The sequence below is a fragment of the Panthera pardus genome, unplaced genomic scaffold (assembly GCF_024362965.1).
Source record: "Panthera pardus isolate Hobbes unplaced genomic scaffold, ASM2436296v1 HiC_scaffold_10, whole genome shotgun sequence".
In the NCBI taxonomy this organism is placed as follows: Eukaryota; Metazoa; Chordata; class Mammalia; order Carnivora; family Felidae; genus Panthera; species Panthera pardus.
This window is the reverse complement of record NW_026526655.1, coordinates 106,922,167-106,933,800: the sequence shown is the minus strand read 5'-3', so window position 1 is coordinate 106,933,800 and position 11,634 is coordinate 106,922,167. Positions and strand designations below refer to the sequence as shown.

At 43.3% G+C, this 11,634-nt stretch overlaps 1 protein-coding gene and 1 long non-coding RNA gene across 4 annotated transcripts in view; one reads left to right on the top strand and one right to left on the bottom strand.

Annotated features, from left to right (window-relative positions):
• CNTNAP5 (contactin associated protein family member 5) overlaps positions 1-11,634 on the bottom strand; it is an 801,428-nt gene that overhangs the window by 437,366 nt on the left and 352,428 nt on the right. The gene's annotated exons all lie outside the window — the stretch shown is intronic.
• LOC128779031 (uncharacterized) lies at positions 3,387-5,049 on the top strand. The gene is made up of 3 exons (XR_008424914.1): positions 3,387-3,594; positions 3,823-3,919; positions 4,929-5,049. It is a non-coding gene; the product is annotated as an uncharacterized LOC128779031 (long non-coding RNA).

The window sequence follows — 11,634 nt, the reverse complement described above, 5'->3', positions numbered from 1 at the left end:
GGCAGGTAGGTCCTACAGCCCACAAAGCTGTCCTTTTAGGTCAAGATAAAACCAGCACATACTCCCCTCCATCCCAGCGGTACTGAGAAATGCCAGCACTGGCCGATTTCCCACTGGGCCCATAATTGCTGACCCAGCTGTCAGAGCTTGTTTTCTGAGAAAGACAGAGTTCTGGAGGCATACTCTGGCATATTTGATGGATGTTGGTAGCTTGTCAACAAACCAGCTAAAAAAAAGGGCTCCACTGAATTAAAGATTCCAAGCTCAAATCCCCAAGTGAGCTGAGAAGGATGCTGGTGTGGGCCCAGGACACAGAGTCTGTTTTCTCATAGACACAGAAGCCCAAGCTCAAAGCTGACAGGAGACACCATCGATTCACCCTGAGACAATTAGTCCCACTCAGACTCTTTGGCTGTTCACAGCAAACATGATTTTCAATACAATCACAGGTTGAAGCTTATCTTATGATACATTATATAAGAAAAATGATTATTATTCAGACCATATGCTTGCACCGAGGACTCGGGGGCTTTGGCTAGCAATCCACAAAGCACAAAGGTTTCCACAGTCGGCTCGCACTTACACAGATCCTCTACCAATCCCGACTTTTCCAGGCCTTATCAGAAGCTAATGATAACCTCAGATGAACTATGAAAGCAATGTCAGTTTCCAAAGTTAGCACTGACAATCCCTAAGAAGCGCTTTCCTCACGGAACTTCTGACATTTCTATGTACGATAGACAGCAGGGAAAGCACAGAATGGATCTCAAGAAGACAACATAAAAAACAGCCAGAGTACAAGAAAAACAAAAACAAACAAACAAAAAACTTTGAATTTCAACCCTAACTTTAGCAGATAGAATTTTTAGCTCTGACAGTCAGACTTGCCTTCTTAAAACGCCCAGGGATTTTTGGATATCTTAGACATATAGACATCTCTGAACACACTTGAAGTTTGTAGCTCAACTGGACTGTTCACGAGCTATGAAGAATTATACCCAAATAATGTACTCACTTTAAGGAACTCTATAAACAGTAGAGATGCTTTGGCTGTTTATTCTTAAGTCCACTGGCAGATCTTGGGCCTATTTTGTACTCTTTTTGGTCACTATGCTGAGCTATGAGATGCAGATGATTGAGACATGGGTCGTTCCATCCGGGGACACAGACACAGTGACACGAACACCCAGCAAATGAATCACTCTGGTGGAGTAGGAGGTGATAAAGGGAAGCATAATTACAGTCTGTTTAACTTTCAGCCCAAGTAGACACATCTGGGATGGAAGGGAAGCGTTGGACAACTAAACTGTTGTCAGTACAGTATGGCCCAGGACTGGGTCACCCCAAGGAAAAAGGTACAGGACAGGCCACGGGAAGTGGCAGGCGTGACAGGTTAACAGAAGGTTTTGTTAAAGGGGTACTGTTTCACAAATCTTATTCACAAGTTCCCAGAAGGAGGCATCAAGGCAAAGCCCAGTCCTGAGCAGGCAGCCTTTGGTGTGCAAATAGCATAACACAGTTATGAACTGTCTGCTTGCCTTCCAGATCGCCAGTAACCTTCAGCCGCAACGCACAAACGTTCCCTGTGAAAGGGAGTTCGAACAATGAGCATCATTTAAGTAGGAGGGTCAGCATTGGAGAAAACAGCTGTAATTTCCCACCGTAAAACTAGTGGGTATTTTTTTTCTTTTTCTTTTATTTTTTTTACAGTTTATTTATTTTTGAGAGACAGGGACAGTGTGAGTGGGATAGGGGCAGAGAGAGAGAGAGAGAGAGAGAGAGAGAGGGAATCCCAAGCAGCCTCCACACCACCGGCACTGAGCCTGAGGCGGGGCTCACACTCATGAAACCGTGAGATCATGGCCTGAGCCACAGCCAAGAGTTGGACGCCAAACTGACTGAGCCGCCCAGGGGCCCCGGTATTTTTGTCTTAAAAAAGATTGACCATGGTTTCATTTGGGGGGAGAAACTGAATACCCCTTGTTAATGATTCTAGCTGAGTACCATCAGTGAAGAAGTCACTCCAGTGACCATTTCAACAGAGAGTAAATGTAACACAAACTATAGGGGGCAAGGCCTTGGCCTTTGTGAGGAAGCCCACGGCTGCGGAAAGTGGCTGATCTAACTATCAGTCCATTTCGCCTCCTAAGGCTCCTTTAAAATCATACCCATTAGCATAAGGGTCACAGGAATCAGAGCCATACAGTCAGTCAAAGCACAGAGCAGGCAGACAAACATCAATTCATCAGGAAAAATGGTTAGCTGTGGATTTCCCCTCCTTTTCTGGCCTTACAAAACACCTTGCTTCCTTAACCCCACGTTTATAAGAATCTGTCAGCCTTTTTTATTTTGTTTTTTTAATATTAATGTTTTATTTTTGAGAGAGAGAGAGAGAGAGAGCACATGAGCAGGAGAGGAGGAGAGAGAGAGAGAGAGAGAGAGAGAGAGAGAGAGAATCAGAAGCAGGCTCCAGGCTCTGAGCTGTCAGCACAGAGCCTGACGTGGGGCTCGAACGCCATGAACCAGAGATCACAACCTGTGCTGAAGTCAGATGCTTAACTGATTGAGCTACGCAGGCGCTCTATGTCTGCTTTTTTTTTTTTTTAAAGCTACTAAAACTCCTGAGTTCCTATTGTCCTATATATTTCTATATCTCCAAAGCCTAGCAGAGAGGGGACTAATGAGTAATGTGTGTTGCCTACTGAAGTAGCTTTAAGATCCTCAATCAATAATAACTGTTATTTCAGATTCATCAGAAATGCTGACCTATGAGAGAATACCACAGTGTTTTTTAGTTAATATATTCTCACTGCACATGTACATGTATATTTGTCTCTTCATAGAAGAGTTTCTTTTTTTGTTATTCTTCTGTGAACTATGAGAAAAAAAGAGAAAAAAAGGGAAGGGAAGAAGTTGACTAACTCAATTTTAAGACCCTTCTGGGCCCTGATTTCCTCATCAATAGACTGAAGAAATTGCAATGAGTGATTGTGGAGGTATTTCTGGCTATAAAATTCTATCTATGATTTCCAAAGCAGGATTCAAAGCTCACATTGGGGTCTCCAAGCCCTGAGGCCTGACTGCTGTCATCATGTCCTCTGCTCCTCTAGGGTTTAAATAGCTATAAACTTAGCCTCTTAAAGTCCCCTGTGATATGGACCTTAACATGCCATAGATGAAATTTACAGTTTTGCAGCCTCTACCATGTATGACAAATGGCCCCAGATGATGGGAACAACAAAGAGGGCAGCTGAAGCTGGGATGACAAAGAGATTTATTTGGGGAAAGAGAATGTGACTTCAGCTCTGAGGCTGATGAATTTTAGACGACACCACTTGGCAATAATTAACCAAGTAGGGGCAAAGTCTTTTTCTGTGTGGAAAGGAGGCAACTTAAGGTATACTAACATGGTTGTAAGTTTTAACGAGATTGGGAAGTGTGGCAGATCATGATGCCTTATCTGAATTTATAATACTTTTTAAAATTAGCTTCCCATAGTGAAAGGAATTCAAATAGAAGCCCCCAGACAGAAGTCCCCTTAACCTAAAGTCTCCAGATGGGCCTGATGAAGGTGTTGGAACCTTTCAGGAACTGGTATGTAAAAAAGTTCACACTCTTCCTTTGAGGTGCAGGTGGAATGTGGTCCTGATAAGCTGGGAAAAGAAAAATGGGGAGAAGTGTGGTGACCAGCTTAAATAACAGCCGAAGACAATGATGATCAGAGCTAACCCTTTTTCAAGGCTTATCTTATGCCAAACGCTGTTTCAACCAATTTGCCTATGTGAAACAAGCACTATTATTACCTGTGTTTTCACTAAAAAGGAAGCTGCGTCCACAGAAGACCCGAGATTGTCCAGGATTATACAACCAGTAGGTGAGAAAGCTGGCTTTGCATCTCTGGTGGTGAGTATGCCCGTGTGTTAACGTGACTATATACGGCCTATAACAGTGTTTACATTTCATTTAAAATCCTTAAGATTTGCAATCACAGACATGAAAATGTAGACAGTGTAAACTAAGAATGAAATGACTCTCATAGCTAGGAGAGGAGCTTGAGAAAACGGTTTTAAACTCTGGCTCCATAATGACCACCACCTAGGAACAGCAAAAAAAAAAAAAAAAAAAAAATGCTTATGCTGGGCTCTCTACCCAGAGATTATGACTTAGTATTTAGAAACAGAATATCCCCCAGGTGATTTTTATGGAGAGTTAGGTTTGAGAATGCAGGTAAGGGACAAAGAGGTAAGGAGCTACTGGACGGGGCAGTAGCCACACTCTGTTCCCGGACACCTTCCTATGCTCAGGAACCGAAGGTTGCTCACATTGGGCTTTGGGAATAAACCAATAATATGGGTACCAGAAAGCTGAACAGAATGCTTTCCAGTAAGATTTTCCCATGTCATACGACTAAATGCTTTCAGACACATAGTAAAAAGCCCACGGATATAGGAACAGTACAGAACTGGGTTCAAAGCCTGTCTCAGAAGGCCACTGGCTATGACACTTTGAGGAAGTTGTTCATTCAACAAATTTAATAGCTATTAATTGAAATGAGCCTCTTTTTGTGCTATGAACTAGGTATGAAAGTAGATATGCTCCTTGATGTTATAGAGCCTGAAATAGTGAGATAGGTAGCTCACAATGAAATACACATTTCAATAGCTACTAGATATCTATATTGATCTATCTCTATTTCTCTCTTACTGTGTGTGTGTGTGTGTGTGTGTGTGTGTGTGTGTGTACGTGTATTCATTCTATATGCTGAATGTTGTATCTCCCAAAAATTCGTATGTTGAAACCTACTCCCGAGTGTGATGGTATTTGGAGGTGGGCTTTGGGAGAGGAGACAAGATCAATGGGATTAATGTTCCTATGAAAGAGACTCACCGAGTTCCCTTGTCCTTTCTGCCATGTAAGAACACCGTGAGAAGATGGAAATCTATGAAACAGGAAGTGAGCCCTCCCCAGACATGAAATTTGCTGTGCCTTGATCTTGGACTTTCCAACCTCCAAAACTGTGAGAAATAAATGTCTGCTGTTTATAAGCTACGCAGTCTATGGTTTTCTGTTATAACAACCGAAACAGACTGAGGCAGAGATCGATGCTTTGAAATAAAAGAATGGTATGTGTTAAGATAAAAAAAAAATGGAAGGGTAACTTTATTTGAATTGGGAATCAATTGGCACCTCTCTGAGAAAGTTATAATAAAGCTGAGATAATTGAAGAGTTGAGCTAAAGGGGCACTTGGGTGGGTCAGTCGGTTAAGCATCTGACTTGAGCTCGGGTTATGATCTCATGGTTTGTGGGTTTAAGCCCTGTGTGGGGCTCTGTGCTGACAGCTCAGAGCCTGGAGCCTGCTTCAGATTCAGTGTCTCCTTCTCTCTCTGCCCCTCCCCCACTCATGCTCTGTCTCTCTCTCTCTCTCTCTCTCTCTCTCTCTGTCTCAAAAATAAATTAAAATTAAAAAAAAAAAAAGAGTTGAGCTAAAGAAGGCAGAGGCGGTGGGGAGGGGGAGCCCTCCAGACAGAGTGATCAGCCCATTCAAGGGCCCTGAGATAGGAAGGAGGCAGCATGGCATGAGAGACCACAGAACAGAAGTCACTAGGGCTTGAGCCCAGGTAGGGAGGGACACCACAGAGTGGTGAAGCCAGTGAGGCAGGTGAAGGCCAGGTCCCCTGGTGCCTGTTCTTCATGCACAGGGTGCACAGGGCTTTGGTTGTGTTACGTGCAAGCAGAAGCCAGTGAAAAGTGTGCAGCAGGAAGGGGCTCAACTCTGTATTCTATGACAATCCTGCTGACTGTAGTGAAGATAATGGAAAAGAAGAAAAAGACAAAAAGAAAAAGAGTGAAAGTGGGTTGCTGAATTAAAAATGCAGGTGACACAAGAAGTAACTGAATGAGGCTGGTGACTGTGAAGATGAAAAGAAATGGGCATATTGGGGATGGATTGGGAAGTCATACCGATAGAACTTGTTGATGGATTTGCTATGGGAAATAAGGGAGAGCGCAGATTGAAAGAATGTTTTCCACGGCTGATTTGGGCACCTGGTATTGTCTACTGAGATGAGGAGGTCCACAAGCAGAAGAAACTGAATGTGGTTGGAGGGTTGATTTTAAGAGTTCCCTTTGGGACATGTGAAATTTGAGCTATTTATGACATAATGAAATTGAGATATCAATCAGGCAAATGCATATGTAGTTTTAGAGCTCAGAAGAGATATTTGGCTCAGGATGAAAATCACTTAACTTATCTAAAAGACACTTCATCTTTATATATTTCAGTCGGTCGGAAGGGAACCTTGGGAGTCATGTGTCCCACTCTAGATTTTGGCTCAGGCTGTGATCTGACAGTCCTAGGATGGAGTCCCATGTTGGGTTCTACACTGACAGTGCAGAGCCTACTTGGGATTCTCTCTCTCTCTCCCTCTGTCTGTCCCTCCCTTGCTCATGCTCTCCCTCTCTCTCAAAATAAATAAATAAACATTAAAAAATAATAAATTTCAATCTGTCCTTGTACAGTACATAGGAGGAGTACTTCCTATTTGAAAGACATGGGGGAAGGGAAGGAACAAAATAGTTACAAACAGAGAGGGAGGCAAACCATAAGAGACTCTGAAGTACAGAGAACAAATTGAGGGTTGATGGGTCGGGGAGGTCAGGAGGTGAGGAAAATGGGTGATGGGCATTGAGGAGGGCATTTGTTGGGATGAGCACTGGGTGTTGTAGGTAAGCGATGAATCACGGGAACCTATTCCTGAAGCCAAGAGCACAGTGTATATACACTGTATGTAGCTTGTTTGACAATAAATTATATAGAAAGAAAGAAAGAAAGAAAGAAAGAAAGAAAGAAAGAAAGAAAGAAAGACAGACTGCCGAGGCTTGGAGCGTGTTGTACTGTAATGTGCATATTAAATGACAGTGGGGAAGGGGTATGTTGATGATGACAGTGGCATTTCTAATGGAAATCATAACTGAATGATGGAATGGTTGCCACCAATAGCAAAGATACTCGCTCCCTCTCCCAGAATGAGTCGCCATTAATCACAGCGAAGAATGGTGCTCTCCATTTCCCTATTTTTTCTTTTTAGTCTCTACAGGAGATGAATTATTTTTCCCAATTCTATACTGACATCTTTATTTCAAGTGTGCATCTTTACGCTACCAACTCAGTGATGTAGGAGGACCCACGTCCTTTATTTACTTAGGTCACCGCATGAACGTGTTTGGCCAAAAACTAATCAACCTGAACACTGGTCAGAGAGAGAAAACATCCCCACAAAACTTTAAAAACCCAGGCACCCCCAGTTGACAACAGTGGTGACACAAGAGGAAACATGGTAATGGAGGAGGTATTCAAGAACTCTTATGAGAACATAATGAGAATCTAGCAAGTGTGGATGCATACATGGAAGATGTGTCATAGTCATCACGAACTCGACACACAGCAAGAAGTGGTTATAACTCGTTCAGATTAGCTGTCAGCACGGTAAAATTATCTTCTTGGTTCACCAGGGAATTATTCACTTCATGAAATTATTCAGCAGAAGCAATCCGAAAAGAAGAACTTGGATTCTAGTCTTGGCAGAATGCCATGGAAGACCACATTGGATCCTACTCTTGGGCAGAGAGAGAGAGAGAGAGAGAGAGAGAGAACCGGAAGGAGGCAGACAGCGGAGATCCCAGAGCCCATGACAGCAGCAGAAGCACCAGCAGAACGCATCTGAATCTGGGAGAGGCCCCTTCTCTGACAGAGGATGTGGTTGGTTAATGTTTCCCCAAAAAGCAACATGTCCTGGCAATACAGGGCGTTCCTCTATGGATACACACCTACTTTAGTACTAGCTGTCAGTTACTAAACACAAACTGTTTGCTACATACTCTGCTTTATGTTTATACACAGTAACTCAAAGGTGACACAGTAGTCTTTAAAGTAACTACCACTGTGATTTGAGGATGAGGAAACAAGAGACTCAAAGGCGTCAGCAGGGTTTGCTGGAAGGTTCACGTGTTTCATAACAGGCCATTTGTTCACCCGTTCCTATCTGAGCACACAAAGGGAATCTATTGCTCTGAACTTCATCATGACCATGGCAAAAAAAGACAGCACTGGTAACACGAAAGCAGTGGGAACGTCAGTAAAATGAGATGGTCACTGGGGAATTAATAAAAGAGAATGAAGACGATCAAGAAGAAAAGATGTTAAAAACATAAATACTTAGGGAAAATGGAGATATGCTTTTACTTCTAGAGATTTTAAGACAGAATATACCAGAATAGCCTTAAGGAGGCTCCAAACACAAATCGATCTGGGAACTGCAACCACGGATAATCTCAATTATTCAACGAGAAAAAGTGTAAGGTATGAAAGACACCCATGTGGAAGGAAGATTCTCATAAGCTCATAATTTCATTACTTACAAAAGGCAAGAGAGGGACGCCTGTGTAGCTCAGTGGGTTAGGTGTCCGACTTCAGCTCAGGTCGTGATCTCACAGTCCGTGAGTTCAAGCCCCGTGCCAGGTTCTGTGATGACAGCTCAGAGCCTGGAGCCTGCTTCGGATTCTGTGTCTCCCTCTCTCTCTCTGCCCCTCCCCCACTCATGCTCTGTCTCTATCAAAAAATGAATAAACGTTAAAAAATAAAAATAAAAAGGTAAGGGAAAGGCCTTCATTAGAAGGAGTACTGCAGTTTTTAAAAATGTAATAAACACTTTCAAAAATGAACAACGATGGCTAGCGTCTACATCTAAAAATTAATTGCACGTTAAATATTCACGGAACACACAGCAGCTGTCAGACACCAATCTAGGTCCCAGGTAGCTGAGAGGTAGGACATGATTCCACCTTATAGAACAGATTGGTGACAGATTGGTGGGGAAGCCCCAGGTAACTTTAATTTAACAAGATGAAACCTAGAATTGAAACATAAAACCTAAAAGGGGGCCACATGGCAAGGTCTAGGAGGCAAAAAGATTTCAAAAGCAGGTGATATCTGATCTGGCTGGTGAAGGGCAATCAAGAGAGAAAACCTAATGAAGGAGAAAGAGGATTTTTCGGAAAAAGGCAGCTGCAAGAATGAAAACATGGAATCTGGAGAGAAGCCCGGGTCTGTGCCGGGAACCGTGCATGTATACACAGCGGAAGCTGAATATGGGGATATGGCAAATGAGAGGGGTGGAGAACTCTGAGCTCCACCAAAGGCTGTGAGGAGCCCTTGAAGGGTGAGCCAGTTCTCCTTTCCAGAAGGTCCTGGAAGCAGGGAGACGGCCACTACAGCTGCTGAAATGCTGGCTGAGATAAGAGGAGGGACAAATCAGAGGATCACGTGACTGGGGTCTGCAGAAGTGTAAAGGGCATGAGATTTTCAAGCCGGGTTTGGAGAAAGAAGAAAGAGGCTCAAAGAAAGCAAAAGGGAACAAAACAAGAGCCTCCAGCTGGGGCGGACTCTGCCATGTTGAGGGATGACTGCAAGACACTGAAAGGCAGCCTGCTTTGACTCCTCCAACAAGGAGAGAGCTTTTCAAACTGGAAAGGCTAGACTTTATTAGGAAGGAAGTGAAGCCCGGGAGAGGTTAGAGAAGAGGAAGGGCTATCTCTTACTATAAATATCTTTCCTCCTGCAGGCCAGATGAAGTTATTTAAGTTACTGTAGGGAAATGCAGGAGCAGAGAGAGACAAGTGGCTCTGTTTCCTACCTTCCTGCCCTTGCCTCTTGTGCACTAAGCAGCAAAATCCCGCAGCTCTCCCCCAGTTTCCCCTCTGTGCTCACCCCTCCTGCTGCCTGGAGATCCCCTCTGCCGGGCAAGTCACTACTCAACTTCTGAGACCTAGCTCAGGCGGCTGGTATCTCTGCAATCTTTCTGATACCAACAGTAGCACTGGCTTACTTTGTCCTCTTCCCCTCCCCCTGGGTCCCCTTTGCGGATTCCTATGAGGCACACGCCGTATTTTGTGGCAGGTTTTTATTTACATGCTTGTTACACCCTCTCTGACTATCAGCAATGTCAATCATTTGACAAATACTGAAAGAATACCAAGAACCCAGCATTGTGATGGGTGTGGGGGTACCTGACAGGTGCAGTGACTGCCTTTTCAAAGCAGAGAGTCCAGTCGGGAGACATATGTCAAAGAAACAATTGAAGAATTAATTAATGAAATGCAATCATACAAAAGCGCTTCAAAGAAAAAAAAACTACAGGATTCATTAAAGTTCACAGAAAGGTCTTGTTTATTTCTTATATCCCCCAGGGCTTTGCATGATGCGTGGTGTATGTGATGTATCTTAATTGCTCAATAAAGTTGTCAACTGAAGGAATAAATGAGTGAATGAGTGAATGAATGAATGAATGAATACGCAGATATTTCCAAAATGGTTAAAACTTTAAGTCTTAAGAAATTATAGAACTGTAAGTTTTCCACCAATCTTTAGCAACATACTCAAATGGATTTTTGGACAAAAAGGTTTATGAGCCCATGGTGTGGGGAGAAAAACAGTTCCCTAGAAACTACAATGGGTGTTATTAACAGCAAGTAATTTCAGGTGAATTACATGGTTGCCCATGCTGAGACTGGACTGATATATGTATCCATTCATTCCTAAATACCTATTTCTGCCTATTAGGTCCAGAGACTTAATAGACAAGGTGCCTATTCTCATGGCACTTACATTCTGGTGCAGGGCTTTGGAGAGGCAAACAACAAACAAGTAAACCAAAACAAACAAAGAAGATTCTGTTTTGTGAGAGAAACCACGAAGAAAATAAAGGCACAGCATATAGCCAGGGGATAACAGCTGATACACAGGAAGTAGGGCAGGAGACTTTAGAAGGGCAATTAAAGTGGACTTCTCTGGGGGCACTTGGGTGGCTCAGTCAGTTAAGCGTCTGACTCTTGATTTCTGCTCAGGCTATGATCTCATGGTTCCTGAGACTGAGCCCCACATAGGGCTTTATACTGACAGAGTGGAGCCTACTTTGGATTCTCTCTCTCCCCCTCTCTCTCTGCCCCTCCCCCACTCATGCACATGTGTTCTCTCCTTCTCTCTCTCTCAAAATAAATAAATAACATTTTAAGAAAAGTGGACTTCTCTGAAGAGGTGGCATCAGAATTGGAATTGCATTGGCTAAAGGAAGTAACTCTGTAAATTCTTGGAAAAGCTGTTCTGTGCCTAGGGAACAGAAAGTGCAAAGGCCCTGTGGTAGAAAAAGCCTGGCATGTTCCAGGAATAGCAAGATGGCCTCTAAGGGCTGGAAGAACTAAAAGGAATTTGAAGAGGTTGGCAAGGAACCTCCAATAAGAAATTCTACTTGCTGGAAAGGAGTCTCAATTTTATTTTAAGTGAAGTACACAGGGGAATGATGCAATTCTCTATAATATTTATAAGAATCACTTTGGCTACTGCCTCCCAAATAGGTTTGGGGAGACTGGGGCATAGAGCAGGAACTCCAGCTGGAAGGTGATTTAAATACACTGGGGGAGAAGAGACAGAGGCTGCAGCTCTGGAAGGCAGAAATATGTGGATTCAGGGCACATTTTGGAGGAGAGAGCTGATGCAGCTACTGTGAACTTAAATAAGTTGCACGGGAATGCCAGTTATGGGAAAGGAGGACTCAAGACTGCTTTCTGGGCTTTTGCTC